This window comes from Rattus norvegicus, chromosome 5 (assembly GCF_021556685.1).
Source record: "Rattus norvegicus strain SHRSP/BbbUtx chromosome 5, alternate assembly SHRSP_T2T, whole genome shotgun sequence".
NCBI lineage: Eukaryota > Metazoa > Chordata > Mammalia > Rodentia > Muridae > Rattus > Rattus norvegicus.
Window position 1 is genome coordinate 164,131,848 of NC_141538.1, and position 24,341 is coordinate 164,156,188.

Here is a 24,341-nt window from a genome sequence, read left to right on the forward strand (position 1 = left end):
GGATCAGAAGCCTGTTTCCTCCATACACAGGTCTACATAACAGGTATTCCCTCCATTATTGGATTGCAGTTTATTTCGAATGTAAATAAGTTGCCAACAAGGTATAGCCATCACAATAATGTACAATATAAAAAAACTGAAAGAAAAACCCCATATAAATATCTCACTAGACACCAAAATTGTGTTTGATGAAATCCAACGTGTCTTTATGATAAGTTTGGAGAGATAAGAGATACAAGGCACATATCTAAATAAAATACAGGCAATATACAGCAATTAATACCAAAAATCAAATTAGATGGAGAGAAACTTCAAGCATTTCCACTAAAATCATGGACAAGACAAGGCTGTCCACTCTCCACATATCTCGTCAATACAGTAACTGGAAGTTCTAGAAATAGCAATCAGGCAACTAAAGGAAATCAAGGGGATACAATGTCAAAAGGAAGAACTCAAAATATCACTTATTCAGATAATATGAGACCAAACGTGTGGAAAACTACAGTTGAAAATTATTTTGCCAAGTGACTGGATGCACAGTTGACTTGAAAATAGAAGTAGACACCCTCTACTCAAGGCAATAAACAGGATAAAAAGTAAGTTATGCAATAGCCACAAACCAAATAAAGTAAATTCATTTACATCTAATCAAGCAAGTGAAAGCATGTATGACAAGAACTTAGTTTCTGAAGAAGAAAAATTGAGGAAGATGCCAGAAGGTGGAAATATATTCATCTACGTATCCCAAGTGAAAATTGAAAACAACCAAGTCACACTTGTTGAATCATTCCTCTTAATTTACAGAACAATGGGGAAGGAGTTGTTGACCAGAGCACAAGGGACCCAGAATCAGGTGTTATTCCGGAACATGAAACCAGCATTTGATAATTATTGTTTCTGGATACTCAAAGCACGATTCATATCTGTCGGAATATATATAGGATAAATAACATGAAGACTTCTTGGCCTAGATTGTCAAATATACTTTGAAGTATAATTTGCCTAAATTTGTCCATTAGAATTGAATATACAGAATGCTGACAGTTTCATTGGAAATTTTGAGGGGTATAGTACACATCTTAATTAGTTTCCGTTTGCAATGGATTATTTCTGTCTCCCTGAAAGGATTACACATTATTACATTCTTCTGGCTTTCCCCACTTGTCTTCATCTTGTAATATTTGAGCATGAACCAATGAAAGATTAATGAAAACTTTCCTACATTGTCACATTTTCAGAGTTTCTCCCAGCACAAATAGTTGACACTATCTAAGATTTGAACACTGCATGGTTTTAACAAGTTTTTCATGATCAAACAAATTCTGTAGTGTAGAATCTCAGGTGTTGCATGTATACACCCTGAATAAAGCACATGCCACATTTTTCACAAAAGAAATACTTTTCACGGAAAAAAACTGTTCAGATGTTTCCGCTGACATGATATGAAGACAAAGATTAATGCATATATTATATTTGTTCAGATTCTTGCCTGTATATATTCTTGGTTAAATTCTAAGAAATAGGTCAAAACTAAAGTATTCACCTCTTCGATACATTCAAAAGCTTTTTCTCCTATATTTTCTAAATTAATTTACGATGATATTTCTTCATAAAGGATTGTCTCATTCACTTCACTTATAAAGATTCTCTAATGTATAACATCTCTGATGATATCGCAGACTGAGGTTGTGGTAATACATTTGTCACATACACAATATTTGTGAGTGTTGTCTCATGTATGAATTGTTTGATAACTTATGAGATGGTGCTTCCTAGTAAAGCATTTGTCACATTCACTGCTTTCGTAAGGATTCTCTGCTGTATGAATTCTCTCATGAGTACTAAGATTGGATTTATGGGAAAGAATTTGTCACATTCACTGCATTTGTAAGGTTTATCTCCTGTATGAATTCGCTGATGAAGGCTTAGATGGAATCATTTGGTAAAGCCTTTGTCACATTCACTACATTTGTAAAGTTTCTCTCTTATATGAATTGTCTTGTGATTATTAAGATTAAATTTTTAAGTAAGACATTTGTCACATTCACTGCATCTAAAGAGCTTCTCTCCTGTATTAATTCTCTGATGAATTTTAAGATAGGATTTTTGGGTGAAGCCTTTGTGACATTGACTACATGTATAAGGCTTCTTTTCTTGAGGAATTATCTGCAGACTTTGGAGATTGCATTTCTGAGTAAAGCATTTGTCGAATTCACTACATTTATAAGGGCTCCCTTCACTATTGTTTCTTTGAGCATGAGTTTTTGTATAGAGACAAAAACTGTATCAAATTCTGTATTTCTATTTTGTTCTTTCTGCCCTATATGGATTGCTTGATTGATATTAGTGATAGAACACACATTTTAAGAGTTTACACAGTCTTTATATCTACAACCTTTTTTAGTTTTCCCAGTTTTATATCCTTTTAGGTTTGAGGGTTGAAGAGAGGCATATCTCTGGTTAGTTTTACAAAATGTACTTTGGGTGGATTCATAAATGATATTACTAAACTTGTCACATAGAGAAGAGTTCTCTTGGATATTCACATGCTCTTGGACAATGTGCTCTTTGTCTTGATTAAAGACCTTCTCATACTTTCCACAAATAAATTGATTTTCTGAAAAAATGTAATTAGGAATAACAGGGATTACTTAAATGAGGACTAAGTGATTCAATAATCAAGTGTTTGCTGCAGTTTCAGGTAAACTATATATTCTCATGGATATGTGCTCTCAAGAGAAGTTTTTGAAGTTTTTTTTAGTGATTATATGGATCCTCAAAAGAACCTCAAATCTCATCTATATGAAATGGTATGAAATGATAATAACCTTTTAAATCTTATTTTCAAATTATACCATTTACCCTTCTCAAAAACATTAACCAAGATTAGCGGATGTCTAAACAAAATAGAGGGACTAATATTCTAATGGGGAATGAAGAAAATGCACTCTAGAGACTGCCCCAAATGGGGATCCATTTTATATATAGATACCAGCCAAGACAGTATTGTTGACACCATAAAGTATTTGCTGACAGGAGCCAGATATAGCTGTATTCTCAGAGGCTATTCTTGAGCCTCGCAAATACAGATGTGGAGGCATGCAGCCAATAATCAGACTAAGCACAGGGACCCCAATGGAAATGCTAGGAGAATGGCTGAAGGAGTTGAAGGGGTTTGCAACCCCATACAAAGGACAATAATATCAACCATTCAGAAACCACAGAGCTCCTGAGGATTAAGCCACTAACCAAAAAGTACATATGATGGGGCCCATGTTTTCAGCTGCATATGAAGCAGAGGATTATATTAAATGGCATCAATGGGAGGGAAGGCCCACAGTCCTGTGAACTCTTGATGCCCCAGTGTAGGGGAATCCTTGGGCAGAGAGACAGGATTAGGTTTTTGGGTAGATGGGGGAGTACCCTCATAGAATCAGGAAAAGAAGGGATAGGATATGAAGTTTGTGTAGGGGGAATGGGCAATTGGCATAACATTTGAAAGGTAAGTAAATAAAATAACCAATAAAAAGAAAACAAAATCTAATTGTACATTGCAGAAGCTAGGACAGATAAGTACTATATCTGTAATGAAATTTCAGAAAGTAAGTATCTGGACATTTCCAAAGCAAGCAGATAAATATAAAGGGAACATAAAGAAAAAGGTCAGATTTTAACCTGAATTTCCATCATTTGGGGTCCCTAGACATTTAAAAGAGTTACATGAACACATAGTAGGAAATTTCAAAGAAAGAATTAGAAATTCAACAAGAAGTACATTCTTACCCAAAAGTAATAGATTGTTGTATTTCTCCAACATCACATCTATATACAATGCTCTCTGCTCACATTTGAGACATTCCCATTCCTCCAGTGAAAAGTACACAGCCACGTCCTTGAAGGTTAACAGACCCTGCAATGGAAAATCACCTATTTTATCCTGAAAAAAAAAAGCATACATATGTTAAACCATAAGTAATTACTGCATTTTTCAACGAATGAGGTTGTTTCAACATTCAGTGTGCCTGTAGAAGAATGCAAATTGACCCATTCTTATCTACTTGTACAAAACTCAAGTCCAAGTAGATCACGGACCTTCACATCACACCAGATAAACTGAAACTAATAAAAGAGAAAGTGGACAAGAACCTTGAACAAGTGGTACAGGGGAAATTCTGTACAGAATCCTAATGGCTTATGCTCTTAGGTCAAAAATTGACAAATGAGACCTCATAATACTGACAACCTTCTGTAAGGCAAGGCTCACTGTAATAGGAAAAAAATGGCAATCCACAGTTTGAGAAAAGATGCCTACCAACCCTACTCTATATGTGATAGAGTACTCGCATCCAAAATATACAAAGAACTTAAGAAGTTAGATGCCAGAGGACTAACTAACCCTATTTAAAAATGGTGTACAGAACTAAACAGAGAATTCTCAACTGAACAATCTTGAAAGGCTGAGAAGTCCTTGAAGAAATGTTCAACATTCTTAGTCATCAGGGAAATGCAAATTGAAGCAACCCTGAGATTCTACCATACATAAGTCAGAATAGCTAAAATGAAAACTTGGGTGGCAGCAGATGTGGAGACAAAGGAACTCTCCTCCATTGCTGATGCGATTACAATCTGGTACAACCACTCTGGAAAATAGTCTAGAAGTTACTTAGAAAATTGCAAATAGTTCTACCTGAGAATGCAGCTATACTGCTCCTGGGCATACTCCCAAATGATGCTTCAACATATAACAAGGACACATGCTCAGCTGTGTTCATAGCAGCCTTATTTATAATAGCCAGAAGCTGGAAACAAGCCAGATACCCCTCATTAGAGGAATGCATACAGAAGATGTGGTACATTTACATAATGGATTACAACTCACCCACTAAAAACAATGACTTCAAGACACCACCCAGACCTGAAGGGACCCGGTCGAAAGGTCCCTGCACCCAAATCCTGAGGGCGGGACAGCTAAACCTTCAGAGGGGCAGACACGCCTGGGAAGCCAGAAGACACTACACTCTGCCCACATTTCTGACTCCAGAAGTAAACACTTAACGCCATATGGGACCCCAGTGGATGGGGGCCACAGGAAAAGGCAGCACAGGCACTTCTGGTTGCTGCCCTCACAGAGAGCTCAAAAAAGCCCCCACCCAGGAACAACTTCAGCCACAGGACCACAGGAAAGACCAACGTTTCTGCTCCAAGCAATCTGCCTGGTGGACTTAGGATACACCTTCACAGGAACAGCTGAAGACCAGTAGACAGGAAAAACTACGTGCCTGAAAGCAAAACACTCTGTTCACATAACTGGCTGAAAAAAAAAAACAGGAAAACAGGTCTACAGCACTCCCGAAACACAGGCCTATAGGACAATCTAGCCACTGTCAGAAATAGCAGAGCAAGGTAACACCAGAGACAACCTGATGGCAAGAGGCAAGCGCACGAACCCAAGCAACAGAAACCAAGACTACATGGCATCATCAGAGCCCAATTCTCCCAATAAAGCAAACACTGAATATCCAAACACACCAGAAAAGCAAGATCTAGATTTAAAATCACATTTGATCATGATGATGGAGGACTTAAGAAAGACATAAAGAACTCCCTTAGAGAAATGCAGGAAAACATAAATAAACAAGTAGAAGCCTATAGAGAGGAATCATAAAAATCCCTGAAAGAATTACAGAAAAGCACAGTCAAACAGGTGAAGGAATTAAAAATGGAAATAGAAGCAATAAAGAAAGCACAAAGGGAGACAACCCTGGATATAGAAAACCAAAGGAAGAGACAAGGAGCTGTAGATACAAGCATCACCAACAGAATACAAGAGTTAGAAGAGAGAATCTCAGGAGCAGAAGAGGCCATAGAAATCATAAACAAAACCATCAAAGATAATGTAAAACGGACAAAGCTACTGGCCCAAAACATACAGGAAATCCAGGACTCAATGAGAAGATCAAACCTAAGAACAATAGGTATAGAAGAGAGTGAAGACTCCCAGCTCAAGGGACCAGTAAATATCTTCAACATAATCATAGATGAAAACGTCCCTAACCTAAAGAAAGAGATGCCCATAAACATACAAGAAGCCTACAGAACTCCAAATAGATTGGACAAGAAAAGAAACTCCTCCCATCACATAATAGTCAAAACATCAAATGCACAAAATAAAGAAAGAATAAAGAAATAAAAGCAGTAAGGGAAAAAGGTCAAGTAACATATAAAGGCAGACCTATCAGAATCACACCAGACTTCTCGCCAGAGACTATGAAAGTGAGAAGATCCTGGACAGATGTCATACAGACCCTAAGAGAACACAAATGCCAGACCAGGTTACTGTATCCTGCAAAACTCTCAATGAACATAGATGGAGAAACCAAGATATACCAAATTTACACAATATCTTTCTACAAATCCAGCCCTACAAAGGATAATAAATGGTAAAGCCCAACATAAGGAGGCAAGATACACCAAAGAAAAAGCAAGAAACTAATCGTCTTGACAACAAAACAAAGAAAAGCACACAAATATAATCTCACATCCAAATACGAATATAACAGGAAGCAGCAATCACTATTCCTTACTATTTCTCAACATTAGTGGACTCAACTGGCCATTAAAAAGACATAGATTAACAAACTGGATACGCAATGAGGACCCTGCATTCTGCTGTCTACAGGAAACACATCTCAGTGACAAGGACAGAAACTACCTCAGAGTGAAAGGCTGGAAAACAACTTTCCAAACAAATGGTCTGAAGAAGCAAGCTGGAGTAGCCATTATAATATCGAATACAATTTATTTTCAACCAAAAGTCATCAAAAAAGATAAGGAAGGACACTTCATATTCATCAAAAGAAAAATCAATTAAGACGAACTCTCAATCCTAAACAACTATGCTCCAAATAAAAGGGCACCTACATACATAAAAGAAACCTTACTAAAGGTCAAAGCACACATTGCACCTCACACAATAATACTAGGAGTTTTCAACACCCCACTCTCATCAAAGGACAGATCATGGAAACAGAAATTAAACAGAGACATAGACAGACTAAGTGAAGTCATGAACCAAATGGACATAACATATTTATGGAACATTCTATCCTAAAACAAAATGATGTACCTTTTTCTCACCACCTCATGGTACTTTCTCCAAAATTGACCATATAATTGGGCACAAAACAGGCCTCAACAGATACAGAAAGATAGAAATAATCCCATGCGTCCTATCAGACCACCATGGGCTAAAGCTGGACTTCAACAACAATAAAGGAAGAACACCCACATATACATGGAAAGTGAACAATGCTCTACTCAATGATAACCTGGTCAAGGAAGAAAGAAAGAAAGAAATTAAAGACTTCTTAGAATTTAATGAAAATGAAGATACAACATACCAAACTTATGGGACAGAATGAAAGCTATGAGTGCCTGCAGAAAGAAACAGGAGAGAGCATATATCAGCAGCTTGACAGCACACCTAAAAGCTCTAGAACAAAAAGAATCAAATACACTGCAGAGGAGTAGAAGGCAGGAAATAATCAAACTCAGAGCTGAAATCAACCAGGTAGAAACAAAAAGGACCATAGAAAGAATCAACAGAACCAAAAGTTGGTTCTTTGAGAAAGTCAACAAGATAGATAAACCCTTAGCCAGACTAACCAGAGGACATAGAGAGTGTGTCAAAATTAACAATATCAGAAATGAAAAGGGAGACATGACTACAGAATCAGAGGAAATTCAAAAAAAATCAGATACTACTACAAAAGCCTATATTCAAAAAAATTGAAAATCTGCACGAAATGGACAATTTCTTAGACAGATACCAGGTACCAAAGTTAAATCACGACCAGATTGAACAACCCCATAACTCCTAAAGAAATAGAAGCAGTCGTTAAAGATCTCCCAACCAAAAAGAGCCCAGGTCCAGATGGATTCAGTGCAGAAATCTATCAGACCTTCATAGAAGACCTCATACCAATACTATCCAAACTATTCCACAAGATTGAAACAGATGGAGTGCTACCGAATTCCTTCTATCCACAATGATCTAGTAGGCTTCATCCCAAGCATGCAGGGATGGTTTAAAATATGGAAAACCATCAATGTAATCCACTATGAAACCAAACTGAAAGAACAAAACCACATGATCATTTCATTAGATGCTGAGAAAGCATTTGAAATTGCAACCCCACTTCATGACAAAAGTCCTGGAAAGAATAGAGAACAAGGCCCATACCTAAACATAGTAAAAGCCGTATGCAGCAAACCAGTAGCTAACATTACTCTAAATGGAGAGAAGCAATCCCACTAAAATCAGGGACTAGACAAGGCTGCCCACTCTCTCCCTACTTATTCAAAATAGTTCTTGAAGTTCTAGCCAGAGCAATCAGACAACAAAAGGAGATCAAAGGGATACAGATTGGAAAAGAAGAAGTCAAATTGTCACTATTTGCAGATGATATGATAGTATATTTAAGTGATCCCAAAAGTTCCACCAGAGAACTACTAAACATAACAAACACCTTCAGCAAAGTGGCTGTGTTTAAAATTAACTCAAATAAATCAGTAGCTTTCCTCTACACAAAAGACAAACAAGCCCAGAAAGAAATTAGGGAAACGACACCCTTCATAATAGTCCCAAATAATATAAAATACCTCGGTGTGACATTAACCAAGCAAATAAAAGATCTGTATGATAAGAACTTCAAACCTCTTAAGAAAGAAACTGAAGAAGACCTCAGAATATGGAAAGATTTCCCATGTTCATGAATTGGCAGGATTAATATAGTAAAAATGGCCATTTTACCAAAAGCGATCTACAGATTCAATGCAATCCCCATCAAAATACCAATCCAATTCCTCAGAGAGTTAGACAGAACAATTTGCAAATTCATCTGGAATAACAAAAAACCCAGGATAGCTAAAACTATCCTCAACAATAAAAGAACTTCAGGGGGAATCACTATCCCTGAACTCAAGCAGTATTACAGAGCAATAGTGATAAAAACTGCATGGAATTGGTACAGAGACAGACAGATAGACCAGTGGAATAGAATTGAAGACCCAGAAATGAACCCACACACCTAGGGTCACTTGATTTTTCACAAAGGAGCCAAAACCATCCAATGGAAAAAAGATAGCATTTTCAGCAAATGGTGCTGGTTCAACTGGAGGGCAACATGTAGAAGAATGCAGATCGATCTATGCTTATCACCCTGTACAAAGCTTAAGTCCAAGTGGATCAAGGACCTCCACATCAAACCAGATACACCAAAACTAGTAGAAGAAAAACTGGGGAAGACTCTCAAACATATGGGCACTGGAGAAAATTTCCTGAACAAAACACCAATGGCTTATGCTCTAAGATCAAGAATCGACAAATGGGACCTCATAAAACTACAAAACTTCTATAAGGCAAAGGACACTGTTGTTAGGACAAAACGGTATCCAACAGATTGGGAAAATATCTTTACCAATCCTACAACTGATAGAGGGCTTATATCCAAAATATACAAAGAACTCAAGAAGTTAGACTGCAGGGAGACAAATAACCCTATTAAAAATGGGGTTTAACATAGTGAAAGTGTTTGTTGGGGGGAGGGTGGTAATGGGGGGAGGTTGGGGAGCATAACTTCCAAATAAAAGGGGAGTGAGAGGGGCTAGGGAGATGTTTGCCCAGAAACCACTAAGGGGAATAACAATCGAAATGTAAATAAGAAATACTCAAGTTAATAAAGATAAAAAAAAATTTTAAACCAGACACACTCAAACTAATAGAAGAAAAACTAGGGAAGCATCTGGAACACATGGGCACTGGAAAAAATTTCCTGAACAAAACACCAATGGCTTATGCTCTAAGATCAAGAATCGACAAATGGGATCTCATAAAACTGCAAAGCTTCTGTAAGGCAAAGGACACTGTGGTTAGGACAAAACGGCAACCAACAGATTGGGAAAAGATCTTTACCAATCCTACAACAGATAGAGGCCTTATATCCAAAATATACAAAGAACTCAAGAAGTTAGACCGCAGGGAAACAAATAACCCTATTAAAAAATGGGGTTCAGAGCTAAACAAAGAATTCACAGCTGAGGAATGCCGAATGGCTGAGAAACACCTAAAGAAATGTTCAACATCTTTAGTCATAAGGGAAATGCAAACCAAAACAACCCTGAGATTTCACCTCACACCAGTGAGAATGGCTAAGATCAAAAACTCAGGTGACAGCAGATGCTGGCGAGGATGTGGAGAAAGAGGAACACTCCTCCATTGTTGGTGGGATTGCAGACTGGTAAAACCATTCTGGAAATCAGTCTGGAGGTTCCTCAGAAAATTGGACATTGAACTGCCTGAGGATCCAGCTATACCTCTCTTGGGCATATACCCAAAAGATGCCTCAACATATAAAAGAGACACGTGCTCCACTATGTTCATCGCAGCCTTATTTATAATAGCCAGAAGCTGGAAAGAACCCAGATGCCCTTCAACAGAGGAATGGATACAGAAAATGTGGTACATCTACACAATGGAATATTACTCAGCTATCAAAAACAATGAGTTTATGAAATTCGTAGGCAAATGGTTGGAACTGGAAAATATCATCCTGAGTGAGCTAACCCAATCACAGAAAGACATACATGGTATGCACTCATTGATAAGTGGCTATTAGCCCAAATGCTTGAATTACCCTAGATCCGTAGAACAAACGAAACTCAAGACGGATGATCAAAATGTGAATGCTTCACTCCTTCTTTAAATGAGGAAAAAGAATACCCTTGGCAGGGAAGGGAGAGGCAAAGATTAAAACAGAGACTGAAGGAACACCCATTCAGAGCCTGCCCCACATGTGGCCCATACATATACAGCCACCCAATTAGACAAGATGGATGAAGCAAAGAAGTGCAGACCGACAGGAGCCGGATGTAGATCGCTCCTGAGAGACACAGCCAGAATACAGCAAATATAGAGGCGAATGCCAGCAGCAAACCACTGAACTGAGAATAGGTCCCCTATTGAAGGAATCAGAGAAAGAACTGGAAGAGCTTGAAGGGGCTCGAGACCCCAAAAGTACAACAATGCCAAGCAACCAGAGCTTCCAGGGACTAAGCCACTACCTAAAGACTATACATGGACTGACCCTGGACTCTGACCCCATAGGTAGCAATGAATATCCTAGTAAGAGCACCAGTGGAAGGCGAAGCCCTGGGTCCTGCTAAGACTGAACCCCCAGTGAACTAGTCTATGGGGAGAGGGCGGCAATGGGGGGAGGGTTGGGAAGGGAACACCCATAAGGAAGGGGAGGGGGGAGGGGGATGTTTGCCCGGAAACCGGGAAAGGGAATAACACTCGAAATGTATATAAGAAATACTCAAGTTAATAAAAAAAAAAATTTTAAAAAAAAAATTTAAAAAAAAATGATGGGGTTCAGAGCTAAACATAGAATTCACAGGAATTCTGAATGGCTGAGAAACACCTAAAGAAATGCTCAACATCTTTAGTCATAAGGGAAATGCAAATCAAACAACCCTGAGATTTCACCTCACACCAGTGAGAATGGCTAAGATCAAAAACTCAGGCAACAGCAGATGCTGGCAAGGATGTGGAGAAAGAGGAACACTCCTCCTTTGTTGGCGGGATTGCACTAGTGCAACAATTCCGGAAATCAGTCTGGAGTTTCCTCAGAACATTGGACATTGAACTACCTGAGGACCCAGCTATACCTCTCTTGTGCATATACCCAAAAGATGCCCCAACAAATAACAAAGACACATGCTCCACTATGTTCATACCAGCCTTATTTATAATAGCCACAATCTGGAAAGAACCGAGATGCCCTTCAACAGAGGAATGGATACAGAAAATGTGGTACATCTACACAATGTAATATTACTCAGCTATCAAAAACAATGACTTTATGAAATTCATAGGCAAATGGATGGAACTGGAAAATACCATCCTGAGTGAGGTTACCCAATCACAGAAAAACACACATGGTATGCACTCATTGATAAATGGCTATTAGCCCAAATGCTCAAAACACCCTACATGTACAGAACACATGAAACTCAAGAAGGATGACCAAAATGCAGATTCTTCACTCCTTCTTTAAAAGGGGAACAAGAATACCCTTGGGAGGGAATAGGGAGGCAAAGTTTGGAACAGAGGCTGAAGGAACACCCATTCAGAGCATGCCCCACATGTGGCCCATCCACATACAGCCACCAAACTAGATAAGATGGATGAAGCAAAGAAGTACAGGCTGACAGGAACCAGATGTAGATCTCTCCTGAGAGACACCGCCAGAATACAGCAAATACATAGGCGAATGCCATCATTAAACCACTGAATTGAGAACGGGAACCCCGTTGAAGGAATCTTAAAAAGAACTGAAAGACCTTGAAGGGGCTTGAGACCCCATATGACCACCAATGCTGATCAACCAAAGCTTCCAGGGACTAAGCCACTACCCAAAGACTTTACATGGACTGACCCTGGGCTCCAACCTCATAGGTAGCAATGAACAGCACAGTAACAGCACCAGTGGAAGTGGAAGCCCTTGGTCCTGCCAAGACTGAACCCCAGTGAACTTGATTGTTTGGGGGAGGGTGGTAATGGAGGGAGGATGGGGAGAGGAACACCCATATAGAAGGGGAGGGGGAAGGTTTAGTGGAATGTTGGCCCGGAAACCGGTAAAGGGAATAAAAATCAAAATGTAAATAAGAAATAACCAAGTTAATGAAGATGAAAAAAAACAATGACTTCATTAAATTCAAATTCAAATGGATGGAACTTGAAAATATCAACTTGTGTGAGATAACCCAGTCACAAAGTAACTCACATGGTATGTACTCACTAATAAGTGGATATTAGCCAAAAAGGAGCTTAGAATACTCACAATACAACTAAAAATACATATGGAACCCAAGAAGAAAGTAGATCATGCCAAAGTATAGGCGTTACAGTGCTACTCAGAAGGGTGGAGAAAATAATCTCTAAGAAGTGGAGAGAGGGATGTGCAAGGGAAAGAGGAGAAGAAGCAAAAAGGTGGGCCAGTTCAGATATGGGAAGAGATGAGAGAGAAGTACAGAGGGTCAGAAAATTGAAATGAGGTGTGTGGCAGTCAGGAGTGGGGCAGACTGGTGGTAGCCACTCAAAAGTCCCAAGAGGTTCCCAGGAACTAACACATCTGAAGATCTCAAACCCAGACACTATTACTGATGTCAAGAAGTGCTTCCTGCTTACAGCTGTTATAGATGTCCCCTGAGAAGCTCTGCCAGAGCCTGAGCAATACAGATGCTTACGTATGCAGTCAAACCTGAAACTGAGCACAGGAATGCCAATGGAGAAATTAGGGGAAGGACTGTAGGAGCTGAAGGGACCTGCAGCCCCATAGGAAGAACAACAATATCAACCAACCAGACCCACATATGCACCCACGGACTAAACCACCAATCAAGGTGTTCACATAGAGGGACCTGTCACTCCAGGTGGATATATTGCAGAGAATGCCTTATAGGGCATTATGGGAAGGGGGGCCTCTTGTGGAGGCTTGATGACCCAGGGTAGTGGAATGCTAGGACACTGAGGCAGGAGTGGGTTGCCATGTGGAGAACACCCTCATAAAGGCAGGGGGAAGAGGAAGTGGACAGGTGTTGTGGAGGAGAAACTGGGAAGGGGAATAACATTTGAAATGTGAATAAATAAAATAACCTATAAAAAAATAAAGAAATTACAAGAGAACAAAAAAAACCAAAGAATTAATTAAGGTCAATTTTGTGTTATAAGTGAGGCAAGAAAATGTTGAATGGCAAATATTTTCTTAGGGTTTTATGAAGATGTGCCTGAGGGTATGATCTGCTGCTCTTCTATAGACAATCTATAGAATAACTTAGCATAAATGTTCACATTTAGACTCACTTTTAGAAAGTCCCTCATCTTTATGAATTTTCTGTGGTTTACCAAAACCTTGGCAGCACATGAAAGATTTGCCACCATCACTACATTTGAAATTTTTGTATGCAGTTTTATTTGTATAATATCATTTAAAGTCCTTTGTTACAATATTTGTTTCTCTGTACACACAAGGCAATACACAACGAATGGTTAAAACCAGTCCTTTAAAATCCAATGATCTCTTCTGAACATTACTGGCAGGAGGAATACATAGCACATATGCATACATTCAGGCAAATGTAACCTACATATATTGAAAAAAATGAACCCTAACTTTAATAAGAGATATGTTCTAAAATACTCATTGACATCCTTGTATTTAGATCTCTCTGAGAAAACATCACATGATCATCTCAAAATGAGCAAATGTTTACAAAGTATAACATGTACCTTTGCTTTCAAACACTCCATGAATATTTAATAAATTATTTTTCAGGAGTTTTACTTAATTGAAGATTTCACCCTTCTAATTTTGTTTCTTTTCGTCAGAATTTTACCTCATTTGAGTATTAGAATAGTAGCTTGCATACATAAGCGTGATCTATACTTCTTCCTTTTTTATAATTTTAATACACTGGTTATATACTGTTTCTATTTCAAATGAGTATCAGTAACATGAATTGGGGCATGAAGAATGACTAAGAGGAAAAGGCACCTGATGTTTCTCCATAGAAACCTAATATAATTCTTTCTAAATATATTGCATGTCTGTACTATGTGTGACTTAAATCCTCAGGGTTTGGCACTGAACGCAGGGCTCTAGGGACAAAATGTATCATTTACTGTATACAAAAACATTCAGATAAACACTTATATACTTAAAGAAAACATTATTGTAATGAAAAGATAGAAACATTCCAACAACACTCTAATTTTCCCTATGTAATTCATAGTTTGGCTGAAGAAGAATAACACTGGTTGTATGAACCTGTCTTACTTCTAAAGAAACACAACAACAAATTGATTCTTGAAACAAGTCTATCCTCTCCTGAAAATTCGCAATAGTACATTTCATGTGATGAACTACAAAGGGTCAGAACACAGGATGTGTTCTAAATATTGAAAACAAAAAATAACCATTTGTAATTTGAGAATTTGCCCTAGGGTCAGTGTCTCTCTTGAGCCAAATAGACAGATTTCATAAACACACCAGTGATTACTATGTGACATGAAATATCAAAAAGGGTTGTCAGAGTACTGAAATCGGAGTCATTTCAAAAACACTCAATCACCTACCTTACTTCCACACTAATATAAAAAGACATGACCCCATCCAACAGAGAAAATAGTCACCAGTGTATTCTTTGAGCATCATTTACAATAGATGGTCTTTGTGGCCTGCAGGTCTTGAGTCCATAAATATTATATGTATAAAATCCAGTGAAAATATACAGATGTTATATACATGAAAGACCAATACATTAAATTTTCATTATCACAGGGACAAATGAAAATGCTAAAAAATAAGCCCTTTAGCTAATAACATAACACATACAGGTAATTAAACTTTTGTATGTTTTGAATGGAAAGAGGAATTTTAAAAAGAAACGTGGACAGTGCACTGACCCTTGGAGTGCTTACCAGGAACTCACTCATTCTTCTTGTTGTTGTTCTCTCAGGTTCTGTGTGAGGAACAAAGATTGAAATTCTTCTTGAAATTTCACATGAAGAATTGAACAATTCTTGATCAAATAAATCCAAGTCCATTTTTAGACAATACTAGAACACATTAAAAAAAAACATTAGAAGCAAATTGACACCAGGGATTTTGATGTTTCTACAGGCTTGAGAGCATGAAATGGTATATTTAGACTATTAACAATGTGAGTATAACTTGAGGCATATTTCTAACTTCAGCAGTCACCAGGCACAAAACACAGAGCAGAGATATACCTTATGTTGAACACTAATGCTCAGAATTATTACTGAAAACTGATCTTTCTGGAGTAGAATCAAAGAAAAATGGCTATTAGGTACCAAGACTGATTTCTAGAATTAAACTGAATATCATTGGTAATCACACTAGAGTACAATATCTGAGCCTTTGATGAGATTCCAATTCATTCTACCCAGCAGATACAGTACACCTATTTTCCGTGTGTATCCTGTTGCCCTGAAATACAGACCAAAATTCCATCTGTTAACTATGTTGGAGTTCCACATGAAAGTATGAATGTATGGCATTATACAAATCTGCATATGCTGGGGGAAAGGAGACTCCAGAATTACCAGTCTGTGTAGAGAATGTAGCTAGGAAATCAACTCTTTATGTTTCTAATGAGTTCTAGGATTCTCAGGAGACTGCTGACATTCAAAAACAGTTGTGATGATTGTGACTGGTTTCCAACTGAGAAGCACAAGCCCATGTGTGGGGGTTCTGTCCTTAAATCACAGGGTTCTGAGCCCATGGACACATTTGAGATGGCAGAGCTACTTATTCTTTCCCACATTAGACTGATGCAAATGAATATAATGTCACCAGCTAACTGATTCTGCATGTGTGAATAGGTTAATGGTAATGGTGATTAATAATTAATCTGAGATTAAGGAACAAATAAAAAAACTTTCCATGAGTTCCATTTATTTTTATTGGTTATTTTATGAATATACATTTCACATGTTATCCCCCTTCCCCGTTTTTCCTCCATAAGCCCCCTATCCCATCCTCCCTACCCCTGTCTCTATGAGGGTGCTCCCCGACCCACTACTGCCTCATCAGCACAGAACCCCCAAAGGGGTCCTTTCCCAGTAATGCCAGATAAGGCAATCCTCTGCTACATATCCAGCTGGGAGTATCCCTTATATACTTCAGTTGGTTATTTAGGCCCTGGGAGCTTTGTAGGATCTGGTTGGAAGATAATGTTACTCTTCTTATGTGCTCGGAAACCCCTTCAGCTCTTACAGTCCTTGCTAACCTCTTCATTGGGCTTCCCAAGCTTAGTCCAATGTTTGGCTGTGTATATAAGTATCTGGATTGTTCAGGCTCCAGCAGAGCATCTCAGAGGGCAGCTATATGGACTTCTGCCATTAAGTACCCCTTGACATCAGCAATAGTATCTGGGTTTGATGTCAGCACATGAGAAGGATTCCTAGGTGGGGCAGTCTCTCAATGCCCTTTCCTTCAGGTTCCATTTCATTCTTTGTCCCTGAATTTCCTTTTGACAGGAGAAATTCTGAATTAACATTTTTGAGGTGGGTAGGTAGACACATCCCTTAACTAGGGGCTGATCCTATCCACTGAATATGGTCTTTCCATGTGCTATCTCCACTTTGTTGTGTAATTTGACGAAAGTTCTCTCTGTTGGGTCCTGGGAATCCCTGGGTCTCTGGCATCTGGGCTACCCCCAGTTCCCCTCCCCCATTTCTATGTACTTACTTTCAAATTCCTGATCCTCTGCCTTTCTCCCACATCTCCTCTTTATCTGAACTGGCCACCAGTTTTTTTCTCCCCCTCTTCCCTCTCTCTCAGATCTCTATCTCCATCTACCTCCCAGAGAATATTCTCTACCCCCTAATGAGTAGTACTGTAGCATTCACACTTTGGTGTAATCTTCTTTATTCTTGGGTTTCATATGGTCTGTGAGTTAAATCTTTGGTATTCCAAGCTCCTTTTTGGCTAATATCCACTTATCAGTGAATACATATCATGTGTGTCATTTTGTGACTGGTTTACCTCATTCAGGATATTTTCAAGTTTCATCCATTTGCCTGCTAATTTCATGAAATCATTGCTTTAAATAGCTGAGTAATACTCCATAGTGTAAAGGTACTATTTGTGTTGTATCCATTCCTCAGTTGAGAATTCTCTGTTTAGCCCTATTTTAGCCAAATAGGGTTATTTGGTTCTCTAGAGTCTAACTGTTCAAGTTCTTTGCATATTTTGGATATTAGCCCTCTATTGGATGTAGGATTGGTAAAGAACTTTTCCCAATCTTTTGGTTATCATTTTGTCCTGATGGACCATGAAAAATTCAGACCCCTTAGCAAACAGAATAGAGCCAAAAATGTAGGTTAGCCAGTTCAGTGACTCTGCTCCAGGAATTAACTGACCATAAAGTTAGATTAAAATCTGAAAGAACAATCTTGAGAAACAGGATCTTTTCCTTGTGATTTTTCACTGGTATTCTCAACATTTTTCAATGACGCTATCCCCTACCTCTTGGGATGTGGCTTCTTCCTTTAACTAATCCTTCTCTTAGCTACTTGGGGTTGAACTCCTCTACCCCTGCGTGGGATATGAGTCTTGACCCCAGTGCACTGGTTCCTATCAATAAACCTTGTATGATTACAGCAAGGATGGTCTTACATGAGTTCTTGAGGGGTTGCGTCATCCCGAGACTTGTGTGAGGGTCTCCCCACTCTGGGTGTCTTTCATTTGGTAGCTTGTCTGGGATAGGTGACTACCCTTGTCTCCGAAGACTCACTTGGAGGTGAGATAGCTTCCTTGTCTTTGTGTTGTTTCTTTGTGTATCCGTGCCAGCTGAACTCTGAGTCTGTAGTTACTCACGAGTACTGGTATTTGCAGTCGCTCATGTGTTGGATAGAGATGGAGGTTCACGTCTGGGGAGGAGATGAGAGAGTGTGAGTATTGGTAGACCTGACAGGGGCTCACTGACTGTGCTGTCCTAAGAGACAACCCAGGAGCTGAGGAGGGACCACAGGGAGGCCTGGGAGATTACCGTCTGGGTGCCGGTAAGGATTCAGTGATACTCCTGGATTGGAGAAGATTCCCACCATCCCGGCCGTCTGGGTGCTGGTGAGGATTCGTTGATTCTCCTGGACTGGAGAAGAGACCCGCCCACCTGGCCATCTGTATTTCCAGAGTGGTCTTTTTCTGTGTGTCTTAGGTCTGTGTTTTGTGTTATTTGTGACTTTGACGATGTGACTCCTCTGAGTTTGACTTTAGACCACTGGATTGAAGTAAGGGCTAGAGCGCACAACTTGTCAGTTGAGATTAAGAAGGGCCCGCGGCAGACTTTTTGCTCCTCGAAGTGGCCGACATTCGGTGTCAGCTGGCCTCCAGAGGGCACCTTTGACTTAAACATCATTTTTGTAGAATCTGCTCTCACCCATCTGTCTTTGGTGTCCTGTTGGGAAGGAGGAGTGATGTGGAATCTGCTCCCCTTCATCTGTCTTTGGTGTCCTGTTGGGAAGGAGGAGTGATGTGGAATCTGCTCCCCTTCATCTGTCTTTGGTGAGCTCACGGAAGCTCCCGTCTGAATCAGTTCAGTTTTGTGGTGATCTCAGGGCAGCCGCTTGTTTTTTGTTCTTGTGCACACTTCTGTTTTTGTCTCTTAATCTTTTGATTGTCTTTCTGTGTGATTGAATGCTATTTGTCCTCTTTGGCCGACCTCTATTTTCTGGACTCTCTTCTTGTTTTCTCACCATCCCACTTGAGATGCTTGTTACAGGTCCTCTTTACCACCAAGGAAATACAGAATCCTACGAGAGGCCAGAAACAATGTTCCAGACACAGATGGAAGGCCCTCACCTCTGCCTGTTGACTTCAGTATGCCTGAAGGTAGGGAATGCTACAAGTCTTTCACGAGGCTCCAATGGTGGGTCTCTTAGGGGGAAAAATGCCCCATCAATTTGACTTAAGTAAGGAAAAGATAATTTTTAAAAGGTTGCAGAAAGTTAAAGGGTTAAGCTAAGTCGCTAAGAGAGTTAGTGTAAGTTGCAGAGAAAGTAAGGTTAAAGTGCGGTTCAGGGTAAAAGAAAGAAGACAAAAAGAGCAGAAAGTTAGGGAAAAATGATGAAAGAAGAAGCTAAAGACAGATAAAAGACAGTATAAAAAACTTATACTGGGAAGCGGCAGGTTCCCTGTGGTCCAGACACCGCCCAGATTTGAAGGGACCCGATCAAAAGCTCTTAGCACCCAAATCCTGTGGGAGGGAGAGCTAAATCTTCAGAGGGGTAGACACGCCTCGGAAGCCAGAAGAGACTACACTCTGCCCACATTTCTGACTCCAGAGGAAAATACCTAATGCCATCTGGAACCTTGGTCCACAGGGGGTGAGGGGGGGGCAGGAAAGGCGGCTCAGGCCCTCCTGGTTGCTGCACTCCCAGAGAGCTCAAAAACAGCCCTTCAGAGGCAGGACCACGGGGTTGGGGATTTGGCTCAGTGGTAGAGCGCTTACCTAGGAAGTGCAAGGTCTTGGGTTCGGTCCCCAGCCCCGAAGGAAAAAAAAAATCTCAGAGGCAGGACCACAGATAAGATCAACTTTTGTGCTCCAAGCGACCTGCCTGGTGGACTCAGGACACACAGAGGCTAAATTCCTCTGGGACCAGACACTTCCAATTTTTAGCTGGAACCCCATCCTCACTGATCCCGGCCCACAGTTCCCTGCTCCCAAACCCCTTGGGAGAGAGAGCTCACCTCCCAGACAGGTGGGCACTCCTGAGACTGCAGAGCGGGAGAGACCACCAATATAGCCCACTCCTGCCCACATCCCTGGCCCAAGAGGAAACTGGATAGGGCCTCTGGGAACATGAATTTAGGGGCACTCAAGCAGCAGGTCCCCTGTGATCCAGACACTGCCCGGATCTGAAGGGACCCAATCAAAAGCTCCCTACACCCAAATCCCATTGTAGGGAGAGCTAAACCTTCAGAGGTGCAGACATGCCTGGGAAGCCAGAAGAGACTACACTCTGCCCACATTTCTGACTCCAGAGGAAAACACCTAACGCCATCTGGGACCCTGGTCCACAGAGCCCCAGGAAAAGGTGGCGAGGCCCTCCTGGTTGCCACCCACACGGAGAGCTCAAAAGCAGCCGCCCACGAGCAACTACAGCCTGAGACCACAAGTAAGACCAACTTTTCTGCTCCAAGAGACCTGCCTGGTGGACTCAGGAAACAGGCCCACAGGAACAGCTGAAGACCAGTAGACAGGAAAGATGGCACACCCGAAAGCAGAACACTTTGTTCCAATAACTGGCTGAAAGGAAACAGGAAAACAGGTCTACAGCACTCCCGAAAAACAGGCCTATATGACGGTCTAGCCACTGTCAGAAATAGCAGAATAAGGTAACACCAGAGACAACCTGGTGAGAGGCAAGCACAAGAACCCAAACAACAGAAACTACATGGAATCATCAGAACCCAATTCTCCCACCAAAGCAAACACTGAATATCCAAACACACCAGAAAAGCAAGATCTAGATTTAAAATCACATTTGATCATGATGATGGAGGATTTCAAGAGAGACATAAAGAACTCCCTTAGAGAAATGCAGGAAAACACAAATAAACAAGTAGAAGCCTATAGAGAGGAATCATGAAAATCCCTGAAAGAATTACAGAAAAGCACAGTCAAACAGGTGAAGGAATTAAAAATGGAAATAGAAGCAATAAAGAAAGCACAAAGGGAGACAACCCTGGATATAGAAAACCAAAGGAAAAAACAAGGAGCCGTAGTTACAAGCATCACCAACAGAATACAAGAGATAGAAGAGACAATTGCAGGAGCAGAAGATTCCATAGAAATCATCGACACAACTGTCAAAGATGATGTAAAATGGAAAAAGCAACTGCTCCAAAACATATAGGAAATCCAGGAATCAATGAGAAGATCAAACCTAAGGATAATACATATAGAAGAGAGGGAAGGCTCCCAGCTCAAAGGACCAGTAAATAGCATTAACAAAATCATAGAAGAAAACTTCCCTAACCTAAAGAAAGAGATGCCCATAAGCATACAAGAAGCCTACAGAACTCCAAGTAGATTGGACCAGAAAAGAAGCTCCTCCCATCACATAACAGTCAAAACACCAAAGGCACAAAACAAAGAAAGAAAATTAAAAGTACTAAGGGAAAAAGGTCAAGTAACATATAAAGGCAGACCTATCAGAATCACACCAGACTTCTCGCCAGAGACTATGAAAGTGAGAAGATCCTGGACAGATGTCATACAGACCCTAAGAGAATACAAATGTCAGCCCAGGTTACTGTATCCAGCAAAACTCTCAATGAACATAGATGGAGAAACCAAGATATTCCATGACAAAACCAAATTTACACAATATCTTTCTTCAAATCCAGCCTTACAAAGGATAATAAATGGTAAAGCCCAACATAAGGAGGCAAGCTACACCCTAGAAAAAGCAAGAAACTAATCATCTTGGCCACAAAACAAAGAGAAGAAAAGCACACGAACATAAGCTCACATCCAAATACAAATAGAACAGGAAGCAACAATCACTATTCCTTAATATCTCTCAAAATCAATGGACTCAACTCCCCAATAAAAAGACATAGATTAACAAACTGGATATACAATGAGGACCCTGTATTCTGCTGCCTACAAGAAACACACCTGAGAGACAAAGACAGACACTACCTCAGAGTGAAAGACTGGAAAAAATTTTTCCAAGCAAATGGTCTGAAGAAGCAAGTTGGAGTAGCCATTCTAATATCGAATAAAATCAATTTTCAACTAAAAGTCATCAAGAAAGATAAGGAAGGACACTTCATATTCATCAAAGGAAAAATCAACCAAGATGAACTCTCAATCCTATATATCAATGCTCCAAATACAAGTGTAGCTACATACATACATAAAAGAAACCACACTAAAGCTCAAAGCAAACATTGCACCTCATACAATAATAGTAGGAGATTTCAACACCCCACTCTCATCAATGGACAGATCATGGAAACAGAAATTAAACAGAGACATAGACACACTAACAGAAGTCATGCACCAAATGGACTTAACAGATATTGATAGAACATTCTATCCTAAAACAAAAGGATATACATTCTTCTCACCACCTTATGGTACTTTCTCCAAAATTGACCATATAATCGGTCACAAAACAGGCCTCAACAGATACAGAAAGATAGAAATAATCCCATGCGTCCTATCAGAACACCACAGGCTAAAGCTGGTCTTCAATAACAATAAGGAAAGAACACCCACATATACATGGAAGATGAACAATGCTGTACTCAATGATAACCTGGTCAAGGAAAAAATAAAGAAAGAAAATAAAGACTTCTTAGAATATAATGAAAATGAAGGTACAACATACCCAAATTTAAGGGACATAATGAAAGCTGTGCTAAGAGGAAAACTCATAGCTCTGAGTGCCTGCAGAAAGAAACAGGAGACAGCATATATGAGCAGCTTCACAAAACCCTGAAAAGCTCTAGAACAAAAAGAAGCAAACACACCCAGGAGGAGTAAAAGGCAGGAAATAATCAAAGTCAAGGCTGAAATCAACCAAGTAGAAACAATAAAGACCATACAAAGAATCAACAGAACAAAAGGTTGGTTCTTTGAGAAAATCAACTAGATAAACCCTTAGCCAGAATAACAAGAGGACAGAGATTATGTTCAAATTAACCAACGCAAAAATGGCCGGTTGTGGTGGCGCACACCGGGAGGATTTGCTGAAGGAGGCAGAGGCAGGAGGATCACAAAAGCAAAAATGAAAAGGGAGACAGAACTAAAGAATCAGAGGAAATTCAAAAGATCATCAGATCCTGCTACAAAGCCTGTATTCAACAAAACTGGAAAATCTGGAGGAAATGGACAATTTCCTAGTCAGATGTCAGTTACCGAAGTTAAATCAGGAACACATAAACGATTTAAACCCCAAAACTCCTAAAGAAATAGAAGCAGTTATTAAAGGTCTCCCAACCAAAAAGAGTCCAGATGGGTTCAGTGCAGAATTCTATCAGACCTTCATAGAAGACCTCATACCAATACTATCCAAACTATTCCACAAAATTGAAACAGACAGAGCACTACCGAATTCCTTCTATGAAGCCACAATTACACTTCTACCTAAACCACACAAGGACCCAACAAAGAAAGAGAACTTCAGACCAATTTCCCTTATGACTATCAACGCAAAAATACTCAATAAAATTCTGGCAAAGCAAATCCAAGAGCACATCAAAACAATCATCCACCATGATCAAGTAGGCTTCATCCCAGGCATACAGGGATGGTTAAATATACAGAAAACTGTCAGTGTAATCCATTATATAAACAAACTGAAAGAACAAAACCACATGGTCATTTCGTTAGATGCTGAGAAAACATTTGACAAAATTCAACACCCCTTCATTATAAAAGTCATGGAAAGAATAGGAATTCAAGGCCCATACCTAAACATAGTAAAAGCCATATACAGCAAACCAGTTGCTAACATTAAAATAAATGGAGAGAAACTTGAAGTAATCCCACTAAAATCAGGGACTAGGAAAGGCTGCCCACTCTCTCCCTACTTATTCAATACAGTTCTTGAAGATCTAGCCAGATAAATCAGAAAACAAAAGGAGATCAAAGGGATACAGATTGGAAAAGAAGAAGTCAAAATATCACTGTTTGAAGATGATATGATAGTATATTTAAGTGATCCTAAAAGTTCC

At 39.7% G+C, this 24,341-nt stretch overlaps 1 protein-coding gene and 1 pseudogene across 2 annotated transcripts in view; both read right to left on the reverse strand.

Moving 5' to 3' along the window:
* Rex2l4 (reduced expression 2 like 4) overlaps positions 1 to 24,341 on the reverse strand; it is a 751,000-nt gene that overhangs the window by 686,785 nt on the left and 39,874 nt on the right. The gene's annotated exons all lie outside the window — the stretch shown is intronic.
* LOC148006149 (uncharacterized) lies at positions 1,533 to 18,697 on the reverse strand (annotated as a pseudogene).